Consider the following 15,152-nt stretch of genomic DNA (forward strand, 5'->3'; position numbering starts at 1 on the left):
CCTTTATTTTTCCCTGGCTCCTCTGTGTAAAAAGACAATCACAGAACCCATAAAACCACATCTGTTGGCTGAGTAGTGTCCCTCAGCATACAGTCTCTAGAAAGTACACTGAAAGTGAACTTTACAGGTTGCTGGTGGAAGTCAGGGCAACATGTTCAAAATAATGGCCACTGTGGTCATTTGATATGCTTTAGGATCAGATTTCTTACTTAGGTAACCATATCCATGAACAACCACACAGTGGTGAGTCAACATGGATATGTTTAGAGCTATGTTGGACCCGTCTGGATCCCTTGCTGAAGAGTTATTCCATATTCATCTTCCAATTCTTGCAGTCATAACCACTCTTTCATGGCCTGGCATTCTGCAGGAACTAGAGTCTCTTTGGGAACCTAAAGAATGGGACTCAATGGGGAGTGTTTTCTCTGGCTCCTTTATAAAATGAATACTTTAACAGAACCATTTGCATAATGAAATTGCAGCAGCCACAAGATATTAAGGAAATCGTATCAAATGAAACTAAAAGACAGTTTGAGAATATGTTTTAGGGATGGATAAGGGTTTCTTAATCTATATAGTTTTGTGTTTTGTTTTTCTGGGAGACAGTTTTTCACTAAATGATGCAGTCGAGAAAGCTGCTTGGAAAACAAGGGCTGTTTGCTCTATTCAAGTGTACCCGTTTTCATGATTTATCAGAAGCAGTTTTGAAAACACTGAGATTTTTTTTTTTTTAGTATTTTCACCTTGTAGTTACTGAATTTTGATAGCAGACTGGTGGATGATTGGTGCCTTGGGGTACTCACTGATGTATCAAAGAGTCACCCTGAAGTTCTCTTAGAAAGAACTTTTATTCCTAGAGACTTGTATTTTCCCACACTCATGCTGCCCTGCCAGGAAGAGGCTATTCCTCTGGAATGTCTGAGAGATTATATTCAGCTTGTTACTTTCTCAGGGACTGCCAAGAAAAATTTTTTGACATAATTCAAGAAATGTTATCAGAACTTTATATCCTTTTTTTCATGTATCACTATGTAGACTTTTCTAGATTTCTTGGATCATATTTTTGGTATTTTATAACATAATTCCCTTGGTCAACAGGACAATTTCTTACCAAATTGCAAGCTCTAGATAAATTTTTTTAAAATAATAGAAAGTTGTAAATCTTAATGAATAACACAATGAATGCTCAAATTCCAATGAGGGTTTTAAGTGATTGTTTTTTACTGATTTAATTAATTGCTTTTACTAATGGTTCTGGCATTTCCTGAGTGCTGAGTGATTTGGGATGCTGCTCCCCTAAACTCATGACTGTCACCATCAAACATGTACTGAGCACTACTGTGCAGGCACTATAATTACTTGAGCTTTGAAACTAATCAGAGACTATTTCACAGAGCTGAATACCCATTTCTAATTTGTGCACAGCCTCTTCTGCCTTCTTCCAAGTTGAGCCACCTGCTTCTGGCTGCTTAAAGATCTCAGGGACTCTTTAATCTTTGCTTTCTGGGTAAGAAGATGATTACAGGAAATTGGCTCTTTAAAAAATATCACTGATGCCCCATTACTAACTGCATCTGATTTTCACAGGCGACAGCTTCAATAGACCATCAGTAGGAAGGACTGCGGTTCGGTGTCAAATAGAAAAAGGAAATGCAACTTTTCCTGCTCTTTTCATTAAGTCTAATAGTTATAACACAGTAAAAAAAACACTTCTGTTACTCCAAAACTACAGTTGGAGTCAAACATATGCAGTTGGACCCAGTCTATGTACGTAATCAACACAGTGGACAAGTGTACAGCATTACTAACAATTCTATGATACTTGGAAAATTATTTGACTTTTCTTAGCTTCTTCATATGTAAACTAAATGTGATACCTAGTTCATTATAAGTAGAGACAGATAGTCATGTGCATGTATATATAATCATAGCCTCATAACACTATTTTAAACCTGAAAATTCCTACCCTTTAGTATTTTATCACACATGTTCTTTATTTTCATATGTTTAGATACTCAAATATTTACTCTTGTGTAACAGGTGCAATGTGATTCAGTACAGTAACATGCTATCTTGGTTTGCAAACTAGAAGCCATAGGCTATTCCACAGAGCAAGGGTATAAAGTAGGCTCTAATAGCTAGGTTTGTTGATAGTCACACAACAGCGAGGTCACCTCATGACACGTTTCTCATAATAAGCCCCGAAAATTAAGCAAAGCATAGAAACATAATGGACTAGTCATGATTCTTTCAACACTGCTCACCGCTTACTCTCCTGCTGGATTCCTTATAAAGTCTTAATGACGAGGATGAGAACGAAGAGAAAAATTAAGAAGACAATAAGGTTGACAGCTGCGATGCCTTGAGAGCTTAATACAAAACAGATGACAGAATCCATCTCGTTTAATCTCACTCTAACACTGTGATCAGGAAAAGTCCATATTCCCACTTTACAAAGAAAGAGTGTGCTGTTTCAAAGGTCTCCAGTTCTAGTATACTGCCAGCAAGGCCCAGTAAACTCAAATTCAAAACCCTCAACTACATGACTGCCCTCAATAAATGAGTTGTTCAGTGCTGAAACATTCTAGAATGTTGGGTTAGTTGGTATTATTAGTCCTAAACTTGGAGAAACATGGTAATAAAAGTTCTCGTATTCATTATATGAACATTTTTCCTATTATGACAATATTGTGTATTGTGTTAAATTCTTCTATTAGATAAACATGTGATAGAGAAGTTGAAGATAACTAGATAACTTTTTTTCTTTTTCCTAACATTGGGTTTCTGAGACAAAGTTTTATGGTCTCACCAACTACCCAGGTCTAGTGAGATCACGAGTATTAAAGGAAACCCTCTATCCCTGTTTTACTAAAGGATCATGATTGCTAACTGCATTCTAAACACTCATTCTTAAACCACAGCTAACTCTATTTCTCACCTCTTACCAAAGGCATAATTTTGGCTTTTGTTCTTGTGTTTTGTTTTGGAGATAGGACCATTGATTTTTTTAGAACATTTTTGTCCTTCCATCCAGTCCAGGCACAGTCTGCTGCTTATCTTGCTTTTAATTCTGCATTTCCTCGGGTCATCATGGAGGGCACATTTTGCATTTTGAAACTTCTTTATCGTGGAACTTCTATCACATGATGATAACGGCAGATTCACATCTTAACTCACTTTCCTGAAGTCAACAAGCCAACACAAGAGAAAACTTGTATTCCTCATACATACCATGCTTGAATTAGCTAAACACAGCCAGCATTGGAGACTTCAACTCCTCTCATCTGTTCATCGTTAACTAGATTACAGTTTGCCTGGGCTTACTCTCCTTTGCTCCCTCCCTGCTCTATGGTCCTGGACAGTGGCATCCTGTGCCTGGTTTGGGCCTAGTTGGCACAGAATAAATGTGCTTCACAAGCTTTATCTGGGTGAATTAAACATGAGAATCATGAAAAGAAAATACCAAATCCACAACTGTCCAATTAAAGCAAGCTGTATTTTTGGGGTACACTCAGGACCGGCCATCCTAAGTTGGGATATGAGAGAGCAGCCCCTGATGGCCTTTTTGAAGTCCCTTTTATAGAAGAGAAAATGCGTTCACAGGGGTAAGAGAGTTGGCTGTTGCACACTGTTAGAAAAATATAATGAAAGGACAGAAACAAGGTGCAAGGGGCTGCAAGTATCTTATATCAGATCTAGGAAACAAGAACTTGTTAACTTACAAGGACTTAACCCAAGACAAACAGGAACTTAACTGTTTTAGCTGCAAACAGAACCCTTAACCTCCAAGGTGTGTTTTTCCTGTTTTGATCTCCTATTAACTTGCAAGATACATTGTTCCTGTTTTGGTCTCCCACATGCTCCCAGTCACAAGAGCACACCTACTTACTGACACATTGTCTTAACAAATTTAGGTTTAAAACCTGCTACCTGCCAGACTGGGTCACAAACACTGGAAATATCAACTGTCTGCCTCTCCTTGGAACTTCATAAAAGAAACGGACAATAAGCACATATGTAAAAATATAACATGGAAATATAAAGGCACTGTGTATTGTGGAAGAAAGCAAGTTGGGGTAAGAGATTGGTAACATACATACACATACATGAAGAGTCACTGGTCGCATGGGCCAAAGAAGACCTATTACAATAATCCTATTTAACATTCTCTAACTCATATTAAAATTAAAAGACCTGAGGGAAGATGGAAAAGCTCTTTTCCTATGTGAACATATAAAACATGATCATACTTAAATTTTGAGTTTTGTCTGCAAGTTCATGGCCTTATCAACATTTAAATAATATTATTCTAACTGCTGCAAAGATGCTGTCTTCATAAATATATTCAGGAAATGCATTGAACAGTAGATAAAAACGAAGATACCAAATCTCAGCCTACCTGTCTTTCTGTTTGCCTATCTGCTGATGTGCCCATCAGTCTACTCACCTCCCTATTCTTCCATCTACCCACTCATCTGCTTATTCATCTACTCCAGCCAAGCCAAGACAGTATGGGTCGAGAGAATCATGACCAAGATTAAGCTCACAGGCCGGTAAGCTAGGAGACACAGTTTCTGAACAGTACCTGGAAGCAAACACCAACTATTTAACTGACTATTTGATTATTCCAACTTTTGCTTATAATCCTCTGTTATGACTTAGTATCCAGAGATTGGGATGTTCTGGGCTTTGTGCACTTATATCCTATACTTTCAAGGTAGGAACCATGGTTCCCTACAGTGAAGTTTCAGTTCATCTGTAAGGTTCTCTAAACCCAACTGGTAACAATTAAAGTTTAAAAAAAAATTTCTGGCTTAATTTTAACAATGTATTTGATTTAATCCAGTATGCCTCAGATATTATTTCAGTGTGCAATCAATATAAAAATCACAAAGGAAAGTTTTATGTTTTTTTTCCTATTTAGTCTTCAAATTCCGTTGTGGATTTTGTCCTTATGATGCATTTCAATCTGGTTAGTGCAACTCAAGTATTATCACTAGTGGCTGCTGGCTGCCATGTTGAACAGCACGAGCTGTTGAAAATAGAACGTGAACCAGGGTGTAGATGTGCGACAGGTGAATGCATCAGACAATGGATCTGGCGAATACATTACAAGGTTTGGATGTAGTAACAGAGTTCCCTAGTTAATAGTCTTCCTACATTATTTTAGCATTAATGATATCTTTGTATAGAAATATGGAATTTATTAAATGGCAGCGTATGAATAAAGACCTCAAATTCTCTCCATTCTTCCCCTCTTTCCAACTCAGCTGCCTTTCACATGCTGAACATGGCGGCCTGCTGTCATTCTTGCTAGGTCTCGAGTTGATTGTTTCAGCTCTCCAAGCAACATGGTACTCATATTACTTCATACATGCTTTCAGTCTGAAGGAATAGAGAATTAGGCAGTGGCTTCTTGCTGTGGGGCTTGTCTGGTATTAAAGGGGCAAGGGTGGAAATTTCTGATGATGTTGCCCAAGATTTGTCTCATTAGCAGGAATTTCATTTCAGACCCACTTATTGACTGGAGGGAAATCTGAAAGTGTTCAGTTGGGCACATGGATTGGGAATGGTTCTGGGGCAGCATCCAACCATTTGAAGCAGGCACAATGTTGGCAGAAAGACAAATCAAGAACCTGACTTATTCAAAAATCAATTGACTGTGGTCTGAGAGATAAGAGTAAAAGAAGCTTTCCCAAGCGACAGGACTAATGTGAGAAACAGATTGTCAAGTAATGATATTTTCTTTCTCCCTTTCTTGCATGGACAATAAAGTTCTACAAAACGTGTTCAAATACGGTAGTGACAATAAGACATTTTAGACCATGAGAGATGTATGGTTTGAGCTTAATCAATGCTTTGTCCACTGAGGACTCAAACTATATGCAATGCTGCCCTGAACACCCAAAACAAGAAGAACATCTACATAGGGTAGCCTAAACTATCTACTGAATCATACCAGGGAAACTTCACAATGACTGGAGAGGGCATGAGGAGTAAAGCAAGCTAGATCTTTGAGACTAGAGATATTCTAGCTCAATAAATTGAAGAATCCTGTTTTTCGAGGGTGGCTTGTTCTCAGGAGGCACTGACTTCATAGTTGAAAGAATGGATATGCTTTAGTTCTAAAGAGGGTTGTACCCTCGGGGAGCACACATGGATTCATGGAAACATTAAATTTCTGGATTTTGGTAAAATCAAGCAACTGAAATTAGTACCATAAAGATAAAACCTAGTGAAACTGAGATAGTACCTCTGAGATTTTGTATCTCAGTTTTAAATTGAATAACTCTTCGTTCTCAAGATCAGCCACAAGAGAAAAGTCATAAAGGCAAAGCCAATGGCCATTTGTATGGTTCTGTGCTCTCTATATAGGTGGGCAAAAGATGAGCTTAATTATTCGATAATCATTACAGTTTCCTCGGGCCCATTGCTCTTTGACCTTACAGCTGATTTTCCCTGGACTGCTTAATACTCTATCATTTTATAATTGAATTTCCTACACTGCTTTTATTTAAGGTCAGCTACCCATAGATATAATCAGCTGATTAAGAAACTTGCAGCTACAGAGTTAAATGCATCATGCTTTCTCTTCTAATAGGATGGGTTTAGATAGTCCTGAGAAATGTTTTTTAAACTGTCACTTAATTCTTTGTATCTAATAAGTTCTCCTACAAGATCATGACGATTATCCCTAATATTGTGTAATTTATCTTAGAAAATCTTCGTCCACGGTATAAATGCTATCATCAATAAAACTAGGAGAAGTTCATGTTTCTCTTCATTCAAAATAACGACATGCTGCCTCAGGGTGCAAATTCAACTCTAAAACATTCATTTCCAGCCTGTCCTTAATTAAAGCAAAAAAAAAATTTCAAGTCTCAATGTTTACTTATCCCATTCATATTAACTGATTAAGATCAATTACTTTTGGATAGTGTTTAGTCTAAAGAGCTAGTACAGTGTGAAATTTTAAAAAAATCAGAATTATTTTTAATTGGTTTCAGGTGAATTTTGTCTTTTTTTTTTTCAGTCATGAGCACTAAACCCAAAGCCTTGGACTTTCTAGGGAGTCATTCTACCATTGACCAAAATTCTAAGCTCAGACCAATACACATGGAGGTATTTAGCAATGTCAGGGGAATAACCACCTAGGAGGTATTACAATGTAGGAGTGCCTCCAGGCAATGATTTCTAGTTAACTTATTTTATATATTAGAAAAAATATTACAAATGACTTTTTTTTTCATACATATCTTTTCAAAAAGATAAGCACCATCTTTTCCAGAATACTTCTCCCAAATTAATACATTCCCTTGCTTGCTATTGGATCCAGGACCTAGGATAAAATTCTCATGAATGACATGTGGCTCCAGCATTCACAAAACACTTCTGAGCTGGGTTAAGGATGTCAGTTTTGGATCATGACTAAAAGTAGGCTCTAACAAAGGGCTGAAATGGAATTTGAACTTGGAAGGCAATGACTTCCAAGAAAATAGATTCCTCCTGTTTTTTTTCTCTCTTTTTCATTTTCCAATGCATTACTATTAAAACTTAATTTTGTCTTTTCAATCAAACCTAACATGTAGTATATTTTGTTTGAATTTATTCTTTCTGTTTATGTCCATGAATCATGACACAGACACACAGGTTGCGGGGTGGGGGGGGACACACAAAGGACTTCTTTTCACCCTGGCTTTTCATATTCAGGGTAACAGAGAAGTTTGACAGAGAAGGCACCTTGTTTTTTTTGTTTGTTTGTTTGTTTGTTTTTGGTTTTTTTTTTTTTTTTTTTTTTTTTTTCGAGACGGGGTTTCCCCCTAGCTTTTTGGTTCCTGTCCTGGAACTAGCTCTTGTAGACCAGGTTGGCCTCGAACTCACAGAGATCCGACTGCCTCGCCTCGCCTCTGCCTTCTGAGTGCTGGGATTAAAGGTGTGTGCCACCACTGCCCGGCTAGAGAAGGAACCTTCTTAGTCTCTGCCCCAAGGCTGAGTACCAGTCAAAGTAGCTGAAGCTCTGCCCGGGACAGCCTAGTGCCAGTGAACTTCCAGCAGCAGAAGACCATCTGCACTTGACTTCTCCAACCTACAGATGTAAGAACACAATTCTCCAACCTGGATACCCTTGACCTCAGCTTCCTTGATTAGTCCCAGTTTGCAAAGCAAAAATTGCTTTACTCCTGTTGTGTCAAATCATCTTCTTACTTCCCAGGCTGCAACTAATATCTGCTAATGATACAACTCACAATTAACCAGACAAGAGTTGCCAGCAAGGTTTGCCTGAACAGGTTTTAGAGAAATCCAGCTTTTCTTCATATTAATGAAATGAAGAACTCAACAAAAAGGAGTTTTACTTTTCTTCTTTCCACATAGTAATATCAGAATATTCGGAGGAAATAGTTTTGTTCCTGTTCTCTATTATGTTCATAGCATCAAACACTTACTTGTTTTAATCAGTTAATTAACTAATTCAGTTACTGAATGGAGTGAGTTTTGTTGTTATTGTTATGACATTTAGTGTTTGCTTTTTAGATAGGGTCTCATTCTATAACCCAAAGTAGCCTAGAACTCATTGTGTGGTGCTGTCTGGCCTTAGACTGGAGGCAATCTTCTTCCTGAACTTATAAGTACAAGATTTACAGTCATGACATGCTATAGCCAATCCTAAACGTCACAGAACAAAATACACAGCTACTGAGTGCAAGGTTCTGAAGCCCTGGCCCTCTGTATTTACACAAAGGAATTAAGAATTATCCTGGTTTAATAAGGTGCTGGTATTGGTTTTCTTCTAAGATTTATGAACACACTAGCTATGGGTAGAAGGTCAGATTTGCAGTACCAGTCATGACTTCTCTCTTGCTTAAATCCAATTAGAGAGCTGGTAGTTACTGCAAAGATATGGATGCCACTACTGCAGCCCTTTCCATTATCATAACTATGTTAGTTGAAATCGTAATTCATAAACTTACAGTTAGGTAGGACTATCGGTTGTTTCCTTCCCTTGAATGCGTGAATAGCTCCTTCTGATGCTACTAAAGCTATTTCTCAGAGAGGACACTTTCAAGTTGCTGCGCACTGCGCCCCCGTGTTTGCACTCTGTGCGCTGGCACCCAGTTCCCGAGCTTCGGGCAAAGGGCTGGAGGTTAAAATACACAGACACACACACAGACAGAGTGACAACAACACAGACCATCTTTGAATTCCCCAAGAATGTCCCCTTTATTGTGTTCAGGGGCAGATTATATAGAGATAGCCACGCCCCAGCCAAACCCACCAGACACCACTCTCCTGTCATCAGGAACTCCTGAAGGTCTCGTGCTCAGAGCAGCTGTAGCCACTCAGATCAGGGGATTACAAGAAATTCAGGATCTGGGGTCTCACTGCTTCCAACACAAGTCAGATTCAGCTGGGATTCTGTGTATCTTGTATCTGACATATATGATGTCTTTAGCAATGGGGATTTATCTTCAACCTCTGGAAGGTATTCAAAGGCAACAAACAGCAATAGCCTATATTACTTTAAGAATACCTTCTACTTTTCTTTTTTTAATTTTTATTGTGCTCTACATTTTTCTCTGCTCCCCTCCTTGCCTCTCCCCTCCCCTTTAGCCCTCTACCAAGGTCCCCATGCTCCCAATTTACTCAGGATATCTTGTCTTTTCTACTCCCCATGTAGAGTAGATTAGATTTATGTTTATCTCTCTTAGTGTCCTCATTGTTGTCTAAGTTCTCTGGGATTGTGATTTGTGGGCTGGTTTTCTTTGCTTTATGTTTAAAAACCACCTATGAGTGAATACATGTGATAATTGTCTTTCTGTGTCTGGGTTACCTCACTCAGTAATACCACTTTTGGGTATATGTCCAAAGAATGCTCAATCATGCCACAAGAACATGTGCTCAACTATATTCATAGCAGCATTGTTTGTCATAGCCAAAACCTGGAAACAACCTAAACGCCCCTCGATCAAAGAATGGATAAAGAAAATGTGGTACACTTACACAATGCAGTACTACACAGCAGAAAAAAAAATAACGATATCTTGAATTTTGCAAGAAAATGGATGGAGCTAGAAAACATTATTTTGAGTGGGGTAACCAACTTTTCTAATCAAGAGGTTTCTCATGTCTGGTATTGGAGATAGTTTAAGACTCTTTCAGGAATCATTGTTACCCTAGGCTGTAAAATGTCATTTAAACGATTTATGTATTTGTATAATATAGACTTGTATATATATAATCTTAGATAAATAAATATCAATATGATTTCTTGTGACTATTTAAGACATGCATAGCATTAATTCACCCTCCTTCATCAGTCTACTTTGATACTGACTTTTTTCTTTTCTACTTAAATAAAGCCCCTCCCACATTTAAATTTAGCCAAAAAATAAATAAATAAATAAAATAAACAGTTCACTAAAGTGGGTCCAAACTTTAGTCTTCTGATTTCTGAGCAACCAAGTTTTGCATAACTGTACCTGGCTTCCTAGTATACTGCTACCACTCAGTTAGCATTCAATAATGCTATGTAGATTATTGTTTGGCTTAATGCAAATAACCAACAGATTTTACTCCATTTTAGGCAACCTGCTAATGAATTTCCCAGATGTGGTTCATTAGAGCAGAAAAGACACTGCAGTTTCAACAATGCTGGCAGAAGAGATCAAGTGGTAGTTGGGAAACCAGTAACCCCTAAGCCACTGTGATGGACTTCAGAGCATCCTCTCAAGGTGCCTATCATTGACACTTTCCTAAGAGAAGACAGAGGATGCTGAAAAGCTAAAGGTATTGCCCACATTTTACAGTGTAGTTGTATTGCAAAAGAGGGGGTTGCTTGTTCATCCCAGCCACCAGGCTAGCTTAGCCCAGAAATAACCACACAGAAATTGTATTAATTAAATCATTGCTTGTTCCATTAGCTCTAGCCTCTTACTGGCTAACTCTCACATCTTGACTTAACCCATTTCTATTAATCTGTATATCGCCACATGGCAGTGGCTTACCACTGTCTCTGGTGGCTCCATGGCGTTCCTCTCTCTGACTTTGCCTCCTTTCTTCCACCAGGCCATTTAGCTTTCCCTGCCTACCTAAGTTCTGCCCTATCAACAGGCCCAAAGCAGTTTCTTTATTAGCCAATGAAAGCAACACAAAGACAGAAGACCTCTTACACCACAGTTGGGAGAAAGTGTATATATAGTTCATCCCTATAAGATCTATATAAAAAAAATTAGAAATCCTCATTATTGAAGAATCTAAAATTTCTCAATTCAATCACTAAATAAATCATTCTTACAAGAGAATCCATAACTAAAACAGAGTTTGGATGAAGACCATGCTGCATGATCTCTTTCAACCCCTTGCTCATGTATCTTTGGGAACCTTGAAATACAAAATTCACTACTGCTTTCTTTCTATGTGGAGAGATATGTGATACTCATATGTCCATGTTTTATAGTCTCTTTAAAACAAAACAAAATAGCAACCTGAAAAATAGCAATTCTGAAAGGATGAAATTGTTTCGTGTCTCCGCCATAGCACAAGCCAGTATTTAACTTTGAGGACAGTTAAACAAAAGGATTCAACTATTTCTCCATTATTAAATATTTTCCTCTTTCTCTGTGTATTGACTCTGTATATATTTTTCTCTGCTGTTCTCTGGCAGTGTCTTTTTTTTTCTACACAAAACATTTGCACATGCGTTTCTGATCTTATACCCAGACAACCTTGCAAAGACTCAAACCTTTTCATTTGTCTCAGAAAGAAAAATCATTAAAAACTATATCTGTCCAGACTTAGATTGAGTGCATACCTGGAACCAATCACTGTAATCAGAAACTGTGACCCAATCATTTGCCCTAAGTCTAAGGTGAACAACGTTTGCTATAATTAGTCAACACAGCATAGAAAGGAAGACTTTAGAAATCCCAAGTATATTTATTTATAGTATAATATACAAAGTGCCATTGCTATGACAAGACATCTGACAAAATCAACTTAAGAAAGGCAGAATTTATTTTAACTCATGGCCGGAGAGGATGCAATTCATCATGGCAAGGAAATAAAAATGTAGCAGTAGGAGCTTCGGGTAGCTGGTCACACTGCATTCACAGTTAGGAAGCAGAGAGGGGTGAATATTCCTTTCCTCCTTTGTCCTTTTAAGTCTTTGTCCTTAGCCCAGAGGACTGTATTTGTTACAGTTACATGTTGGAAGAAGAATTATTTCTGGTTTCTTCACTGGATGACCCCAAGGTGTGCCTTCTAGGAAATGTTAGATCCAGGCATGTTGACAGAGGAGAAGAACCTTAACCTCACAGTATGTGTAGCTACAAATTCTAGGTTTCTCCCATCAGCTAATAGCCAATGCTTAGGTATGCTTAATATATTACCAGCAGTAGTCCAAGGGCTTTATGCTTATTTATTAAAATTTTCATTTTCAATGTCCTATATAATAGCCTATAATAACTCTATGTGATAGATGAACAAGACTGAGCTTACTAGGATTAAAAATGTCTCTAGGTCACATAATTAGAAAGTGGCAATATCATAGCAGTATACATCTAGGACACACTGTTAATTATCATAAAGTTTATTGGATTGCTGTTAGAATAATGACATAACCTTTCACACCTTTCAGGGCCAGGAGCAAATTTTCTGGTTTATTTATTAATAGAGTTCCTTATTTCTATATGTGCAGGCGTAGCTGGCCAACAAAAATTAGACTCCAAGTTTATTTGTGAATGTGCTTTGTTTTGTTTTGAGTTAGTTGTTTTATTTTACTTTTTGAGGAAGAGAAAGAGAGAGAGACAGCACGCACTTGGAGTTGGGTAAGAAGGAAAGTGAGGAGGTATCTGGAAGGAAGTAGGGTAGAGAAAAGAATATCATTAAAATATGTTATGAGAAATTCTCAAAAATTAAAGTAAAAAAATTTAAAGTCCAGATACAATAGACAGATGAGATGTTTTCTGAATAAAAATGAGGAAAATTTGCTGCGGGATAATGCTTTTGTACACTGTAAAGATTTGTCACCCACGTTTGGTTTTATAAAATGCTGATTGACCAGTAGTCAGTCAGGAAATATAGTTGGGGCAACCAGACTAAGAGAATTCTGGGAAGAGAAAAGGCCAGATGCAGTTGCTACCCAGATGCAGAGGCAGCAAGGTGAGAATGCTGCACTTAGAAAAGGTATCAACCCACATGAATAAACAGACAAGGATTATTGATTGATTTAAGTTGTAAGAGATAGTTTATGATAAGCCTGAGCTAATAGGCCAAACAATTTATAATTAATATAAGCCTCTGAGTGTTTCTTTGGAACTGAATGGTTACATGACAATGTGGGTCAGAAATTTCTGTCCACAAAAATCAGATTATTTTATGTGGGATTGAGGGCCTGAATGCTCAAGAAGACTTCTGGGTTTCTCATACAGATGCTTTATTGCATGACGTAATGAACTAGGTTTCAAGAAAAACAAATTCTGAGAAGGAAACCAATAAATTTACCTTTAAAACTATTGGTGTCTTTCCTCCCCCTCTCCTTTTAGCTTTAATTTACCCTGAGAATAAGATCGTAGAAAGCTACAGCAAAATACTGATGCCTTAAAAGAAACCATCATTGTATGTATTCTCTGAAGGTGACTCTTTACAGCTTAATGTGAGAGAAAATAAAAAGAGACTTTAACAGCATAATTCAGCCCGTCTCCGTTCTATCTTTTAACTCAAGGGGGAACAGTCCACGGGAGTTTTAGAAAATGGTCTGGAACAATTGTCACTCGTTTCCTAGGCTCCTTTACTGGAGGTAAATTAGTTTATGCTAGCTCTTCTCTCTGTGCCACAAAGATTACACACTCACCTTGGCAGGAAGTGGTCTAAGGTAGCAACTGTAGGAAAAAGCATAACAACTGTTTGTGGAGGAATTGTCTGCATTCAAGAAAACCATCAAGTATGAGAAGGAACAGGCTTCTAATTACCAGTCGCTGAGATCAGTCTTTCTGATGGAAAACTTCCTTTCCCTGATCATTCAAAACTCTGGATGGCTTTAACTAGTAGCTCTCTGTTCTCTCTTGTTATCTACATGTTTCAGTGTTTGTTAATTCTTCAGAATGTTATTCTTAGTACTATGGATGTTGATTACAGCGATCTCATTTGAGCAGTTCTGAGGGAGTATGTCTCGTTTGTCCTTTTTACTTATGCTCGATGATAGTCCTTTTTGTTGCTAGTACCTGGTCAGTTTTCAGTCACAGATTGTGGCTGTATGTTTTACTTTGCACAAAATCCTTATCTGAGGATGGCAACCCCTTGCTGTCATTATAGTCATTATTATTATTATGGAAATAATGTTCTATATTGTTAACTTGTTTCAAAATCGTGAAAACCAATGTCCTGAAAACGCAGGCATCATTAGTGTTTCGTAAGTGTGTGACACGAAGCTTATATCAAAATGCTGACTGAAACCCTTCTTTTGCTTCCAGAGATAATGAGTCACTCACTGTTTCTTAATTCTGAAACAGGCACAGCACAGCAAGACAGATGGAAAATGCAAAGTTAGTCTTAATTCTACGTAAAATGCAGTTCCCAGGGCATAGTTAACCAGGGAAACCTCCCTGTGCCCAGGTTCATTGTTTTCTCTGAGGAACTGTCAGAATGAGAGCTTTTCTTTTTCCATTCTGGGCCCAGTGTTTGGGGACCTGCAAATAAACCGATAACAGTGAGTGGAAAAGGTGAAAAGGCAAGGTTAGTTTATAGGGCATTTGGCCAAGAGTAATTCACCAATACCCAGGGTTGTCTTTATGTACCAAACTTAATAAACTGTGGTAGTGTAAAATCTGAAATGGGGAATTGTTGAAGGTTTTATAGAACATTTTGTGCTAGTAGAAATGAATATTCTATCTTTCTGGCAATTGAATTTGTAGAAACTCTCTTGGAGGGCACCAATGCATCTGTATTTCTTGGAAATTCTGCTCTAGTTGGGTAAGAGACATTCAAAGATGGTAATTTTTGAATTGCATTTAACTTCATTGTTTTTCCATAAAGTAAGTGCTCTCTCTCCTTTGCATGTCTGCGTGAGTCCCCCAGATGATTAATCTGCTCTTGGAGCGGAGCACAGTGGGTAATGAGCATGTGTTGTCCTTTGTGAGCCTACTCCTCCTGCGCAC

Source organism: Alexandromys fortis, unplaced genomic scaffold (assembly GCF_014885135.2).
Source record: "Alexandromys fortis isolate MF-2015 unplaced genomic scaffold, M_Fortis_MF-2015_v1.1 scaffold_43, whole genome shotgun sequence".
Lineage (NCBI taxonomy): Eukaryota > Metazoa > Chordata > Mammalia > Rodentia > Cricetidae > Alexandromys > Alexandromys fortis.